General features: G+C 43.6%; 1 pseudogene; it reads right to left on the reverse strand.

Moving 5' to 3' along the window:
- Positions 1-4,891: 4,891 nt before the first annotated feature.
- Positions 4,892-17,847, reverse strand: part of LOC148518224 (uncharacterized) — an 81,413-nt pseudogene continuing 68,457 nt past the window's right edge.

Below are 17,847 nucleotides of genomic sequence, written 5' to 3' on the forward strand. Positions count from 1 at the left end.
CAGGATATGGGGAGGATGACTTCTCTCCAGGGAGTCCCAACATTTAGGAGTCTGCCAGACATTATGAAAGAGTAGCAAACATAAATAAATCACTCCCTTAGGGGGAGCTGCTTCTAAGGCAAACATTGTTCATCAGTAGGGATGAGCGGGTTCAGTTCTCAGAGAACTGAACCTACCTGAATTTCAGGGATCCGGGGCAATCCAAGCCAAACTCAGATCTCCCTGCCTGCCCTGGAACCTTCTCCCAAGGCAAAACCTCGCGATCCACTGTTGGATTGCGAGGTTTTGTTTTGAGCAGGCTTAACGCTCATTGGCTGAGAGAGCCGTCTCTCATGGCTCTCAGCCAATTAGCGTTAATCCCATTGAATATGTACACAGGAAGCGAAAGATGCCACCCATGCCCCACTGCCTGACACTGCTGGCACCCCCACTGCCGAAACAATCGGCACCTCCTCCTGCTGCCAACCCCCACTGACAGCATCCCCCACTGCCAACAACCATGCTGCCAACACTGCTGGACACCACCAGCAGCCATGCACTGCCAACACCATCTGGACCCCCACACTGAGGACATCACTGGCACTCCTGTTCTGCCAACACCGTCAGCACCACCAGCACCCTGCACTGAGGACACTGCCGGCACCCCATGCACTGCTGCCCGACGTACTGAGGACACTGTCAGCGACCCCACACTGCCAACACTGCCGGCACTCCCACACTGAGGATACCACCGGCATCCCTGCACTGCCGACACTGTCAGCACACTTGCACTGAGGATACCGCTGGCACCCCTGCTTTGCCGACACCACCGGCACCCTGCACTAAGGACACTGCCAGCACTACTGCCTCACATACTGAAAACATCATCAGTGACCACGCGCTGCCGGCACTCCCATGCTGAGGACACCACTGGCACTCCTGCACTGCCGACACTGTCAGCACACATGCACTGAGGACACCACTGGCATCCCTGCTTTGCCAACACCACCGGCACCCTGCACTAAGGACACTGCAAGCACCCCCACACTATGGACACCGTCAGTGACCCCACACTGCCGGCACTCCCACACTGAGGACACCACCGGCACCCCTGCACTGCCAACACTGTCAGCACACATGCACTGAGGATACCGCTGGCACCCCTGCACTAAGGACACTGCCAGCACCCCCGCACTACTGCTCCACGTATTGTGGATTCCATCAGCGACCCTGCACTGCCGCTACTCCCACACCCGGGCATCCCTGCACAGCCGACACTGTCAGCAGTCCTGCACTGAGGATATGGCTTGCACCCCCGCTCTGCCGACACTGCCGGCACTATGCTCTCAGGACACTGCCAGGGCCCCCACTCTGCCAACACCGCCACACTGCCAACACTAATGGCACTTCCGCATTGAGGACACCACTGGCACTCTCGCATTGAGGACACCGCCAGCACCCCACACTGCCAACACTGCTGTCACAGTAAGTGCACTATTGGTGTATCCAACCCACAATGTATAACACACTGTATCCGTGTTGGAACTTGGAAGCTGAACTGTGACATGTTAGTGCCGCCCACTGTGTCGCTTAGCTTAGTCAGCCAGCTAGCTGGATGCAACCTTTTGGCCTTAACTAGATGAAAAAAATAATATTGTGAGGTGGTCAAAATTGATTGGAAATGACTGGAAATAAATATTATTGAGGTTAATAATACTGTAGGAATAAAAACAGGCCCATTTTATGTGAATTTAGCTGTTTTTATGATATTTTAAGAAAAAATCCAGATCTAAAACCAAAACCGAAAAACAAAACACGAAGGAAAAAATTCCCAAACCAGATTCAGATCCAAAACCAGGGGAGATCCAGATCCAAAACCAAAACACGAGGGTCGGCACACATCTCTATTCATCAGATATGTTGTGTAATCTGTTTAAGACCTACAGTTTTACTATACTATTTTTTCATTGTATTGAGAAAAAATACATACATCTGCCTTTGTTCATTTTATGTATATTTTGGTATCTACAATAACATAATAAAATAAAGGGCAAAAGTATTGATGTATTTCTGATTATTGTTGAGTATTTCGGACCATGCACAAAACATTGTCAAATCTTTTTTACTATATTATCCTTGGTGTGAGTATGTTTTTCCACCTCTGAAAGGCAAATTAGATTGTAAGTTTCACTGATGCAGAGACACACGTGATTAAAACATGTTCTCTGTAAAACCCTGCGGAGTATGTTACTGCTATATAAATAAGGGATAATTATACTTGGAAGGTGATTCTTTTTGTTCTTATAAATCAGTTAATTCATAGGATAATAACTATCTAGCCTTTGGGTGGTAATAAATCAAGCACAACAGGTTTTCTATTATCTCTTTTAATTAGTCACAAATTTATCAACGTGGAAAATACAAATATACAAAAATACTAATTGTACTTTTGCCAGAAAACTATTTGATAGATATGAGCCTGGCAGGAGAAGGACAATTTATCTGACACTCTGTTCCCCATATATGTGGTGGAAAGCACTCAAGAGATAAGATAGCCATTTCCCCATGTGCATGGTGGAAAGCACTCTAGAGATATGACAGCCAGGAACCTATGTGTGTGGTAGAAAGCACTCAGGAGACAGAATAGCCATTTCCCCATGTAAATGGTGGAAAGCACTCTGGGAATTGGACAGCCAGGTCCCCATGGGCGTGGTAGAAAGCACTCAGGAGATTGGGTACCCAGGTCCCCATGTGTATGGTGGAAAGCACTCTGAAGATAGGACAGCCAGGTCCCCATGTACATGGTGGAAAGCACTTGGCAAATAGGACAGCCAGGTCTCCATGTGCCTGGTGGAAAGCACTCAGAAGATCGGGCAACCAGGTCCCCATGTGCATGATGGAAAATACTTGGTGGATTGAACAGCCAGTTCCGCCTTTTGTGTGCTAAAAAGCATGCTGGAGATAGGACAGTCAGGTCCCCATGTGTGTGGTGAAAAGCACTTGGCAAAATGTTCACATTATCATTTTTGGAATTAGGGGATAATAAAACAAAATGGGGCTCATGTAGCATCCAACATAATTTATACCAATGATTTAGGATAAACTAAGCCAATTAAAAATAAACACGATTTGCATAATATGAAAATCTGGTGTTTTAAGAAACCTGTGATTGCATATTATGTCAAATGTGAATTTTTAATAGTGTACACTAATAAATTAAAATACTGTACACTAATAGCTTATGCTATGCTAACAGGATTGGCTATAATGTATTACTGTGGGGATTCCCCGTTGTCTGATAATAGATCATGGAGAAACTCCACAGGAGTGGAAAGCTGCTGGTTTATTTACTTCTGCCCGGCCTCCACAAGCCATAGATGCCTACATAGACCAAAAAGAGCCCACATCCCCCGGGCTAATATGAGCAATATAATGGTGAACAAGGCTGTAGGTGGTGCTGTATTTCTTTCTTATATTTATTTAACTGAATAGGTATTTTTATTTTATTTATATCGCAGTTTAGGGCTAGTTGTTGCTATTGCAGGGGAGACCTCTGCCATACTGCCACCAGCCCTGGCTATTGCAATTTTGATGGAACCCATTTTCCCAATGCCAGGCTAGGTTATACAGAGTGAGACATTCTCTCATGTGCATTTGAATACATACAGTATGCACATACTGTATATATGCAATATGAAAAAACACATATTGCACTTCCATGTTGGATTTACATCCAACTACACATTTGCCCCAATGTACGGAGGTCCCTTTTATTGATACATAGACTAAATAATGAAATAAAGAGTTAGATGTACAGTATAATGAAAGAAAGAAGAAAGTAGAGGGTAGAATACTACCCAACTCTCGGCGCTAATGGTGTTGATACAAAACTGTCAGTAGGGATCAGCTGCAACTGCTTGGAGTTTTGTGTGAACTCCCACTACAAATACTACTAAAACAAAAGGGGCAATGCGCTATGATCTCATCTGACTAGAATGATATGTGTTGCTCCACAATGTGACACACGGTGAATGAATAAAAAAGAAAATGGTTTACTTCTAATAATAAAATACATACATCAACACATACAATACATTACACATGATACATATAACATAAAAATATTATAAATGGATGGAACTGTTACAATGCAGATCTGAATGTTGTATCAAAATCAGTGCTTGTATCGGAAAATAAATCTCCTGTAGAGCAAACAGGTTGATACAATTGAATGTAACAGATCAAATCAGTGGTGTCATTTCCATGGAATAAATTGATACTATCTCAGTTCTATTGCACACTGTTTTAAAATTACTGCATTCTCACACCTGAAAAGAGTATAAATAGTCCATATTGATAGACTTGAATTAGAAAGTCTCCTGCTGGCATCCCAGCATATACTGGTAGTATTAATAATATCAATTGGAGTTGAATGGCTCCTATTGAAAATTGCGTGTTCCTATGTGAGGATATCACCGTCTACACACTGGAGTTGAAGTGGCAGACAAAGAGTTAACTTTCTCTCCGTGTGTTGGAAGGGAGAAAGTGTGTCTTACCGCTCACAGGATGGATGCAGCAGCGCTCACCCAAATCAATGCAAACACTGTGGGGAGATGAAAGTCAGCATGCCGTGGGATCAATAGCTCCGTTGTTGGTGGCTGTTCAATCAGCTTCAAAGTCCCGCTGGCAAATGTGTGTGGCAATGCTCTCCCAGATGGATGTGATCACTGTGGGGAGCTAGATAATAGTGCTCCGTGAGACTGATGTCCACGCTGCCTGTGCGGTCAGCTCGGAAATTCTCCAGAGGTACAGGTGCAGGTGTGTGGTACGCAGTGGAAGGACTGAATGGCAATGACGTCAACGCGTTTCATCTCTTTGAACTAGAGACTTTTTCAAGGTCTTGAAAAAGTCTCTAGTTCAAAGAGACAAAACGCGTTGACGTCTCTAGTTCAAAGAGACGAAAAGTCTCTAGTTCAAAGAGACGAAACGCGTTTCGTTTCTTTGAACTAGAGGCTTTTTCAAGGTCTTGAAAAAGTCTCTAGTTCAAAGAGACGAAACACGTTGACGTCATTGCTGTTCAGTCCTTCCACTGTGTACCACACACCTGCACCTGTACCTCTGGAGAATTTCCGAGCTGACCGCACAGGCAGCGTGGACATCAGTCTCACAGAGCACTATTATCTAGCTCCCCACAGCGATCACATCCATCTGGGAGAGCATTGCCACACACATTTGCCAGCGGGACTTTGAAGCTGATTGAACAGCCGCCAACAACGGAGCTATTGATCCCACGGCATGCCGACTTTCATCTCCCCACAGTGATTGCATTGATTTCGGTGAGCGCTGCTGCATCCATCCTGTGAGCGGTAAGACACACTTTCTCCCTTCCAACACACGGAGAGAAAGTTAACTCTTTGTCTGCCACTTCTATTCCAGTGTGTAGACAGTGATATCCTCACATAGGAACACGCAATTTTCAATAGGAGCCATTCAACTCCAATTGATATTATTAATACTGCCAGTATATGCTGGGATGCCAGCACAAGACTTTCTAATTCAAGTCTATCAATATGGACTATTTATACTCTTTTCAGGTGTGAGAATGCAGTAATTTTAAAACAGTGTGCAATAGAACTGAGATAGTATCAATTTATTCCATGGAAATGACACCACTGATTTGATCTGTTACATTCAATTGTATCAACCTGTTTGCTCTACAGGAGATTTATTTTCCGATACAAGCACTGATTTTGATACAACATTCAGATCTGCATTGTAACAGTTCCATCCATTTATAATATTTTTATGTTATATGTATCATGTGTAATGTATTGTATGTGTTGATGTATGTATTTTATTATTAGAGGTAAACCATTTTCTTTTTTATTCATTCATCGTGTATCACATTGTGGAGCAACACATATCATTCTAGTCAGATGAGATCATAGCGCATTGCCCCTTTTGTTTTAGTAGTAGATGTACAGTATAATCTTCATTCATTATCACTTAATTTCTACAAAACCAGGTGAAAATTAAAATTTTCACCTACTTTTGGAGAAATTAAAGTTTGGGGCCATTCATCAAAAAGGTAATGCAGGAGGTATCATAGATATATCCTGCTTACCTTTCTCTCCCAATGTGGCCCATTGTCCCCATTTACTAGTATGGGGACCTAAATTTATCAAACTCCAAAAATACAATATTATCTGCAGATGACGTTTGCTCCTGCACTCCTGCTCCTGCACACCTGCTACTTTCTTTCTGATCCCTCTGCTCCTGTCCAGCTCCTTCCACCGGACGCCAGGGCTTTGTGCGCCTGCGTGAACTCTAGCTCATGCAAGCACACTAGCACTGCCAAGACAGACTCGGCAGAGCTAAGTTTCACTGCTCCGAAAAAAGCAGTAAAAACATTCAGGGAGACAGTTGATTTTTGGATCAGCTGTCTCCGCTCTCGAGCAATAATTCTTTGCTCCAGCACTTGTCGCAGGTTAGATTATTAATTATCGGGGTCCGCTCAGACCCCAATAATTAACATAAAGAATATGACCCATAGAGAGATATGTTTCACCACAATTTTCCTGTATCAGTGTGACAGGAGTCTCACACATTATTCTATGCTGGGGATCCTACAAACTGCCTCACATCTGCACCTCCTTCATCCGCCAGTATGTACTTGTTCTGTTTTTTATTTTGTATGAATTGTAACTCTGACTGTCTGGTGCAGCACAGTTTTGTGCCACTCTACAAACAAACAAATTATGATGATGATGATGATGATAGTAGCTCCTACTACCTCCCATATGCCTGCTCATATCCAGGGCTGATGCTATCATTAGGCAAACCAAAATGTTTGCCTAGGGAGGAATGATTTGGGGCATTTTACTACATTGGTTGAATGACATAATATGAGTTTGTGACATGAAGGAAAAGAAGACTGAATGCAATAAGTAGGTCAGATCTTTGTCATAAATTACATAAAATTAATAACCTATTTAAACTAAATGATTCCCTCTCTCAGAGTGGAAGGACCTAATATTCTTCTCACAAAAAAAAGAAGTTTTAGCACAGCACCTAATAATCACAGAGTCTCTCAACAGGCCTCTGACCTGTTCCACAGGCAGAGAGAGACTAACTACATAGACTGACATACCCTTTATCATCCTCTCCCAGGTGGTCTGGCAATCATACTGCTAATCAGCTTCTGTCTACCAGATGGAAGCTAAAAACCTGGGGCAGTGTTTTTGTCACATTACTTACTCAAATAATTCTGCCAGCATTTGTCAGGACTGTAACTAGGGATGTGCGAGCAATGTTGTTGCCTAGGGAACAGGGCCCTGGGGACACACCAATTCTGCCCCATGGCCCCTGTATTTGGCTTGCAGGATCCCTGTAACAGCATCACCATTGCAGAGCTGCCCAAAGCGTTCTTTGGATGCTCCGGCAAGCACCCTGCAGCTTGTGTAGCCACAACGCCCTGAGTCGTGCTGTACTTTCCTATGCTGGTGGCTCCGCTCCCTCTACATGATGCCACAATGTCACTTGTTCAGGGGGCACGGGTGGCAAAGGGCGCAGTGCTGCCCTGCTCTGACACAGGCATTTGTCCTAAATTGGCAGCATGGTGACTGAAAGTGATTAGCATTGATGGAGACATGGCTTAGGTTCAGACCAGAAGTTTGTATGTTCTTCCCTTGTTTGTGTCACACAATCAATAACAAACTGGTAGGTTAATTAGCTTCTGATAAAGATAACCCTAGTGTGTGTCAGTGTGAGACTTCATGCTCGTTCACCGACATATCGCATTGGCTGTGCTGCAGAGCTGATGGACAGATATGTCTGCTGACATATCTGTCCATCGGCAGGTGTGTACGAGCGGTCTGCAAACCGCCCATACACACACAGCGGCAGCCACGGGGAGCGGGACAGGACACGCCCCCACCCGCCAGAACATGCCCCCTGGTCGCCGGGACCTGCGGGCAGACACAGATGATGGTTGTTCAGTGTGTATGAACAACCATCATCTGCAGATATATCTGCAAATCACTCGATCTGCATATATATCTGTATAGTGTGTACCCACCTTAACACTGCTTAGTAAATAGACCCCTAAGGGCCTCATTTATCAACAAGTTTTATAATTCACAATGAGTGATAAACCTCATTGTGTATGATAATGGTGCTCCAGCCAATCTGTTTGAAAAATGACAGTTGGGAGCTGATTGGCTGTAGCACTATTTATCATACACAATGAGTTTTATCACTCGTTGTGAATGATAAAACTCGTTGATAAATGAGACCCTCAGACTATTAACATTATGGGCCTGATTCTGAGTTAAACGCTACAGCTTTCGTGTGTGCATTACATATGCGACTTAATGCAAATAATGCTACAAGCCCTTCCCTGGTGTATATCCGTGCGTCTGCCTGTGCAAGCGCTGAGACACCCATTTGGAGCTTCTTTAAATGATCAAATACTGGTTGGTACGTCTTTAGTCGCACCATCAAAACTTGCACCAGCCCTATGGCAAGTGTAGACTATCTGCATATGGCCTCCTATGTGAACGATTCTGCATCTGTGTATGCAACTACTATCAGCCCATGACACTCCCATTACATGCTCATAAGATGGACTCTCTGTATGTCCGCAAAACCACCTCCCAGTCACTAGCGCACGGATGGGGGGGTTTCTAAGAACCCAGAAACATCCCCTGACCAACCAATTTTAATTTTTTTCAGAGATGGAGACAGCCTTGAGATGGAGATGGAGACAGCCTTGTCTCCATCTCTGCACCATCCTTGGGCCACCCGGCCGCTACCTGTTCAGATGTCAGCACTTCCGCGTCAGGTGGCTTTCATACCAGCTGGCAGCTGAATCGGCAGTGTGCCATGGTCACAGCCCTCCCAGAGGGAGCTAGACAGAGGGAGGCTCTGCCGGAGCCGGGCTCCGGCAGTGTCTCCTTCTGTCTGGCTCCCACTGCAAAGCGGGCCGGCCCGGGAGAGTGGAGGAGCAGATGGTGGCGGGCACAGGAGCGGGGATACAGATAAGTGGGGGGGTTTTTGTGTGTGTCTGTGTGTCTTTGTCATTATATATGTAAGGGTACTGCTAGGGGGGAAGCACTACTGGGGGCACTATATAAGGGGCACTGCAAGGGGGACCACTACTGGGGGCACTGGCACTGCTGGGGGGGCACTATATAAGGGGGGACCACTACTGGGGGCACTGGAACTGCTGTGGGGCACTATATACAGTGGGACCACTACTGGGGGCACTGGCACTATATAAGGGGTACTGCATAGGGGGGACCACTACTGGGGGCACTGGCACTGCTGGGGGGTACTATATAAGGGGAGACCACTACTGGGGGCACTGGCACTGCTGGGGGGGCACTATATAAGGGGGGACCACTACTGGGGGCACTGACACTATATAAGGGGCACTGCATAGGGGGACCACTACTGGGGGCATTGTATAGGGGGGACTACTACTGGGTGACTGCATAGGGGGGACTACTACTTGGGGCACAATATAAAGGGCACTGCATAGGGGGGACCACCACTTGGGGCACTGTATAGGGGGGACTATATAAGGGGCACTGCATAGGGGGGGAACAACTACTGGGGGCACAATATAAGGGGCGCTACTGGGGGCACTACATAGGGAGGACTACTACTGGGGGCCTCCATCACGCCCACCTACTTGGGGGGATGCTCTGTTAAAAAAACTTGCCCTGGGCTCCAAATACCCTTGTTACGCCACATATAGTGTGTGTGTGTGTGTGTGTGTGTGTGTGTGTGTGTGTGTGTGTGTGTGTGTGTGTGTGTGTGTGTGTGTGTGTGTGTGTGTACATATTTAATGGAAACCCCTCCCTGAGAATCCTGCATTTGTCCCTGCTCCCAGTCACTGCCCAAGTACATCCAGCACATTTCCAATACATTTCTTAGACCATGCATCTCCCGTTCATCGCAATTGCAACTGCTGCTCTGTGCGCACGGACTCTGGACACATACGCCGTGCGACTTAGATGCATGTGCATTAGAAAAAAATAAGTCCGACCAAAAATCAGCCCCTTTATCTTAATGTATATCAGTTACAGTATGAAAAATCTAAAAAAATGTAACATAAAATTTGACAGCAGATAAGAACCACTTGGCCCATCTAGTCTGCCCTTTTTTTTAACCTTGGTAATATCAACTTCATTTGATCCTATAGAAACATAGAATTTGATGGCAGATAAGATTCCATTATTTCTTCCACAAGCTCCTTCCAGACAGCAGCAAAAAAGCAACCAGCAAAAATGTCATTACAAAGCAAAAAAAATTATAATAAAATACAAATTTTTTTCATTGAAATGAAGTACAATATTCAATCATTATTAATTTTACAAGCATGTTAAGTACATATTTGAATGCTTGTGTCTCTTTAATTATGTGTGGCTTATTTTCTTCTTTAAAGGATTTAATTCACAAATCAGTGATCAAAATAATTGCTCTTGTTTTTTTCAAGGTTTGGTAACATTCCAACACTTTTAAAATATATATATATAAATATATATTATTTTTTTTTTGTTTTTTGAGTCTGTCAGAAATCAGTTTGTCTGGCTCATTTACACATGACGTATCAGTTCGTCTCACATGAACGAACCTTTAGAATGGACAAAACATTACGTAAGGCCAAACCAGCAGCAAATACTCCGACATGAGGTCAGCTTGTTAGACAGCCTCCTGAAAAAGGAAAAATGTCTTCAACTTTAGTGGGAGTGTTGTCAATTCTTAGCTGAATAGATCTGTTTTACCTCTGGGACTTCCTCCTTCTTTCCTCCATTTTTATTTTGCCATTGGGTTAATAGCTGTTCTGTGTAGGGTCATGGAAGACATCTGTGTCTCAGATAATATGCTTACAATGATTACCACACATAATTGACTGACCTTCCCTCTTTCTCTTCCTGCTGCAGGCCATGGCTGATAGGCTAAAATGCTCATGAAAAGGTGATTTTTCCATCACACTCCATTGTGCGACTGAGCAAACATTTTAGCAGAAGCTTTGAATGAATCACCTTTTCATGCTCTTCCTTAACAAGGGAACCGTGACCAATCTCATGATATTGGGTTTGAAATGGTTATAAGAGACTTCACATACATCTATACGAATTTACTCTATGGAGCCAGGTGTAGGGAGCAATTTGCTCTTTACGTTTAACCTTAATACATAACTGTTGTTCTTATTTCTGTAGGTTACTCAAAGGGAGAAATAAAAGCACAAAATATGGAACTCTTTTTTTTTTATGAATGGTGAAATTGCATTTCCATTTTACTAATTACCCTTTAAATAATAAACAACCACCTGCCAACTCCAACCATGTATAATAGGGTCTCTATCAGGAGTGATCAGGACTCCATTATAGAATACCTAATGTTCGAAGCTGAGCTGAACAATTTGTTCTTCCAGCCCGCCATCCAGCAGATAATGTCACTTTTTGTCAGGTGTAAGTGGAGAATTGGACTCACTGGGAGGCGGGCTTACTACTCTATATATTGAGTCCACCTTGTGGTGGCCCTATTTTTTTCATTGGTTAACCCAGTTCAGAGGAAGGAGGTTCTATAAGAGGGAGCCGTATTGCATAGTTCCAGGCATGGAATGGATGTGACAATCTTGAAAATAGAAATGTATTTTTATTTTGCATGCTTTCATGAATGGTTCCTTCCACAACTGCAGCAGTGTAGGTAATGGGTAAAGTCCAAACCACACAATCATATCTAGGCCCACTATCCTATAATAAATAGTAGCCAGGCCAGCAGGCTCTTTTGCAGCTTCTTATGTGCTTGCTGACCTCCAAAGCTTAGTGAATACGTGGCTTATGGAGATGGGAAACAGACTGATGGGTAAAATGAAAAGATGGGCTGCAATAGTAAGCAACCACCATGATTATGAAAATGTGTGGTCAGAGATATAGTAAATCATGAGACAAGCGCAAATCCTGAAAACAAACTTAGACCTTGAAATACAAAATCGAGTTCCAAAAGAGGTCAAATTCAAGCCAGCAAACATGAGGTCAGAGTAGAGCTAAAACAACCATGGTCAGTGCCTAGGGAAGAAGTTGAAGCACTGCAGATACAAGCTTGCATCTTGAGATGCATCAGGCTCAACATACCCAGCTTACGCCAGGAGTTTTGACATAGCATAAGCCCAACTCTAAAATGAATTTACTGCCTCCACTCATTTACCTCTTCCAAACACTTCCTTTTAAAAGACCCCCAGATTTGTTTGGAACTGACTGGCCTAAATCTCAAGCTTCTGATTTGTGATAGGCAGGTGTGGAAAAATGCTGCATAGTAAGAATGCTTTAAAAAATAGAAGTGTTAATAGTTTATTTGTATCAGTTAACAAAATGCAAAGTGAATGAACAGAAGAGAAATATAAATCAAATCAATATTTGGTGTGACCACCCTTTGCCTTCAAAACAGCATAAATTTTTCTAGGTAGACTTGCACACAGTTTTTGAAGGAAATAGGCAGATAGTTTGTTTCAAACATCTTGGAGAACTAACCACAGATATTCTATAATAACAGCTTAACAGATTTCAGGTCCTCACTGTGTATATACTGGTCACATCAGCAGGTATTAACTCCAAATACCATACCTTATTAAGAAACATTGTCCAAATTTTTTTTTGTGTTGCTGGACCAATGGCTGTAAAATAGCATCTAAAAATATAGAGGATGGTTGTGATAACGAGCCCCTGGCAGTGATTATCGGGAGCCCAAAGGGTATGTCTATTAAATTCCAATTTGAAGACACCACTTGTAGTTAGATATTAAGTTGTTTGGAGTGCCGGACATCTTGATGCTGTGTACATATATATATATATATATATATATATATGCAGTGCTATGCAAATGTTTTAGGCAGGTGTGGAAAAAATGCTGCAAAGTAAGAATGATTTAAAAAATCGAAGTATTAATAGTCTATTTTTATCAATTAACAAAATGCAAAGTGGATGAACAGAAGAGAAATCTAAATCAAATCAGTTTATGGTGTGACCACCCTTTGCCTTCAAAACAGCATAAACTCTTCTAGGTACACTTGCATGCAGTTTTTGAAGGAACTTGGCAGGGATTTTGTTCCAAACAACTTGGAGAACTAATCACAGATCTTCTGTGGATGTAGGCTTGCTCAAATCCTTCTGTCTCTTCATGTAATCCCAGACAGACTCGATGATGTTGATATCAGGGCTCTGTGGGGGCCAGTGGCGTAAGTTCATCCCAGGCGCCCGGAGGCAAGTTATAATTTTGTATCCTCCCCTCCGTTACAGCCGCTGACACTGTAATGTAGCAATTTGCATGCAGACAGGCTATAGATAGATGAAGGCAGCAGCTGATGGTATGACATGGAGCTCTCCACTAGTGTATGGTGGCTTCTCAGGTGCCATGTATGGGTGGCTGTGACGGTACACTCCGGGTACATAGTTACAGCCCTAAGTGGGGTGAATATGTTGTGGACAATGGAGGCGGTGCCCCTTCAGACCTGGAGCCCGGCGGCAGGCGCCTTCATTGTCTCCCATAGTTCTGCCCCTGGTGGGGGCCATATCATCACTTTCAGGACTCCTTGTTCTTCTTTACGCTGAAGATAGTTCTTAATTATATTGGATGAATGTTTGGGGTCGTTGTCCTGCTGCAGAATACATTTGGAGCCAATCAGACGCCTCCCTGATGGTATTACATGATGGATAAGTACCTGCCTGTATTTCTCAGCATTGAGGACGCAATTAATTCTGACCAAATCCCCAATGCCTTTTGCTGAAATGCAGCTCCAAACTTGCAAGGAACCTCCACCATGCTTCACTGTTGCCTGCAGATACTCATTATTGTACCGCTCTCCAGCCCTTCAATGAGCAAACTGCCTTCTTTTACAGCAAATATTTAGAATTTTGACTCATCAGTCCAGAGCACCTGCTGCCATTTTTCTGCACCCCAGTTCCTATGTTTTTGTGCATAGTTGAATCACTTGGTCTGGTTTCCACGGCAAAGGTATGGCTTTTTGGCCACAATTCTTCCATGAAGAACACTTCTGGCCAGACATCTCTGAACGGTAGATGGGTGCACCTGGGTCACACTGGTTTCTGCCAGTTCTGAGCTGATGGCACTGCTGGATATCTTCCGATTTCGAAAGGAAACAAGCATGATGTGTCTTTCATCTGATGCACTAAGTTTCCTTAGCCGACCACTACGTCTACGGTCCTCAACGTTGCCAGTTTTTTTATGCTTCTTGAAATGAGCTTAACCAGCACATTTTCAAACCCCAGTCTGCATTGAAATATTTGCCTGGGAGAGATCTTGCTGATGCAGTATAACTACCTTGTGTCTTGTTGCTGTGCTCAGTCTTGCCATGGTGTATTTTGTTAATTGATAAAAATAAACTATGAACTCTTCTGTTTTTGAAAGCATTCTCACTTTGCAGTATTTTTTCAACACCTGCCTACAACTTTTACACAACACTATATATATATATATATATATATATATATATATATATACATATATGTGATTCCCAGATTCTTAACATACAGTCAGGTCCATAAATATTGGGACATTGACAGAATTTTCAGATTTTGGCCTCTATTCACCACCACAATGGTTTTGAAATGAAACAAACAAGATGTTCTTTAACTGCAGACTTTCAGATTTAATTTGAGGGTAATTACATCCAAATCGGGTGAACGGTGTAGGAATTACAACAGTTTCAATATGTGCCTCCCACTTTTTAAGGGGCCAAAAGTAATGGGACTATCAACTCAAAAGCTATTTCATGGACAGGTGTGGGCTATTCCCTCGTTATTTCATTACCAATTAAGCAGGTAAAAGGTCTGGAGTTGATTCTAGGTGTGACATTTGCATTTGGAATCAGTTGCTGTCAACTCTCAATATGAGATCCAAAGAGCTGTCACTATCAGTGAAGCAAGCCATCATTAGGCTGAAAAATCAAAACAAACCCATCAGAGAGATAGCAAAAACATTAGGTGTGGCTAAATCAACTGTTTGGAACATTCTTAAAAAGAAAGAACGCACCGGAGAGCTCAGCCACACCAAAACACCCGGAAGACCACGGAAAACAATTGTGGTGGATTTCAGAAGAATTATTTCCCTGGTGTAGAAAAACCCCTTCACAACAGTTGGCCAAATCAAGAACACTCTTCAGGAGGAAGGTGTATATGTGTCAAAGTCAACAATCAAGAGAAGACTTCACAAGAGTGGATATAGAGGGTTCACCACAAGATGTAAACCATTGGTGAGCCTCAAAAACAGGAAGACCAGATTAGAGTTTGCCAAACAACATCTAAAAAAGCCATTACAGTTCTGGAACAACATCCTATGGACAGATGAGACAAAGATCAACTTGTACCAAAGTGATGGGAAGAGAAGAGAAGGAAAGGAACTGCTCATGATCCAAAACATACCATCTCATCAGTGAAGCATGATGGTGGTAGTGTCATGGCGTGGGCATGTATGGCTGCCAATGGAACTGGTTCCCTTGTATTTATTGATTATGTGACTGCTGACAAAAGCAGCAGTATGAATTCTGAAGTGTTTCAGGCAATATTATATGCTCATATTCAGTCAAATGCTTCAGAACTCATTGGACAGCGCTTCACAGTACAGATGGACAATGACCCGAAGCATACTGCAAAAGCAACCAAAGAGTTTTTTAAGGCTAAAAAGTGGAATGTTATGCAATGGCCAAGTCAATCCTCTGACCTGAATCCGATTGAGCATGCATTTCACTTGATGAAGACAAAACTGAAGGGAAAATGCCCCAAGAACAAGCAGGAACTGAAGACATTTGCAGTAGAGGCCTGGCAGAGCATCACCAGGGATGAAACCCAGCGTCTGGTGATGTCTATGCGTTCCAGACTTCAGGCTGTAATTGCCTGCAAAGGATTTGCAACAAAGTATTAAAAAGTGAAAGTTAGATTTAGGATTGTTTAGTTTGTCCGATTACTTTTGGCCCCTTAAAAAGTGGGAGGCACATATAGAAACCGTTGTAATTCCTACACCGTTCACCTGATTTGGATGTAATTACCCTCAAATTAAATCTGAAAGTCTGCAGTTAAATCACATCTTGTTTGTTTAATTTCAAAGCCATTGTGGTGGTGAATAGAGGACAAAATATGAACATTCTGTCAATGTCCCAATATTTATGGACCTGACTGTATGTGTTTTAAAACCCTCAGGAAATGTCTGTGCTTGATGAGAGTTGGGCTTTGAGTAAAAGCCGGATATTGGGTCGTGGCAGTGTGGATGTGCGAGTGAAGGGAGGGCTCCATCCACAAGGCCGGTTCCGTTTTTCTGGCCTTCTACCTGAGAACAGGCTAAACAGTGGCTGCAGCTGGGAGAGTGTCATATAAGCTGTGTAGGGCTATGGCTCAGGGTCTCACACCTGGGGAGAGCAAGCAGGCAGGCTTGTTCAGAGACACTGGGCCTGATTCAGAGCCGGAAGCTATTTGCGCTCGCTCGTTCAGAAAAAGGGGCCGGAATTTAAATAGAGTGCTCGCTCTTTGCGGTCTGTTGACGCCTCTATGTCTGAACGAGCGAGCGAAACATGCGCTCGCTATTTTTTAAAAAGCGCCCCCTGGCCGCTCGCATCCTACGTCATCTCCGCTATTTATTAGATTAATCGAGTACATCGAAAGGCGTATGAACTGCTCGCAGTGCTTGTGGTAGCATTTCCTACCGCAATCATGCAAGCAGTACAGGCTAAAAGACAACCAAGTGACGTGGTCGATGACGCTACTTTGTTAATTATGCACACCCTTAAAACGCCCGTTTTGGCCATTTGGCACGCCTGCGTTCGGATCTCCACTCCCCGTTTTTAAGCACCTTCCCCTGTTACCACCCACAAACGCCTCATTCTGTCACTCAAATTAACAGGCATTCGCTATTTTGCAAGCACACAATTTCCGACCACAATGACTGGTTCGCGCATGCATATTACAACCCATACGCATGCGCAGTTGTGCGAACATCGCTAGGAGCAAACGAGCGAACGAGCGGCCGCTTACGAGCGGCTCTGAATCAGGCCCACTGTGTTATACTTCTTGTAAGTAATCTGCATATGCCTATGTTTGTGGTGAGGGCAGTAGGCACTGCCACTTTTTTGAGAGAGGGAAGTTATTGTCTAGTTAGTGCCTAGACAGGCTAGGATTTATGTTTATGATTTTCATTTTTACTACTGCACAATAAAAACTAGCTCCAGCTAGCTTGAATGAAAACCCTGGACTGGTGTGCTGGTTTCCTGGCTGCTGTGTGTTAAGAAGTGTCCATCTACCCCAGGAGAGGGACCTCCTACCCCAATCCTATTGCCCAGTGGCAATACTAGATTTGTGATGCTATGGATTGTTTGCATGTTATGCCTGGCTGGTTATCTGCCACAAGCTCCCAACAATGACCCTACCTTGGATTAGGCTTGGAAGGCATTATTTTTCTTCTCATCCACTCTGGTGAAACATCTTGGACTTCCCCAATATGTGTTCCCAACCTGAATAAATAGTTCCAGCCTGACATTGCTATTTTTCACACCTTCCCTGATTTCAGATACATTTTATAACATTTTAAATTGTCTAACTGCCAATTCTATTAAGAGCTACAAATACAGCATTTCATTCATCCACACATCGCAGCCACCTCACCAGTTTAAGCATGTTCCTGGCAGTGCTGTGCCTTTTCACTGGTGATAATCTTGTGTAATAGCCTAGTACACACATTCTCAAACTGGGTCCTCAGGACACCAAACGGTGCATGTTTTCCAGGTCTCCTCACAGAATCACAGGTGAAATAATTAGCTCCACCTGTGGATCTTTTAAAAAGTGTCAGTGAGCA

The sequence above is a fragment of the Taudactylus pleione genome, unplaced genomic scaffold, assembly GCF_031769625.1.
Source record: "Taudactylus pleione unplaced genomic scaffold, aTauple2 ptg000201l, whole genome shotgun sequence".
NCBI classification, from domain to species: domain Eukaryota; kingdom Metazoa; phylum Chordata; class Amphibia; order Anura; family Myobatrachidae; genus Taudactylus; species Taudactylus pleione.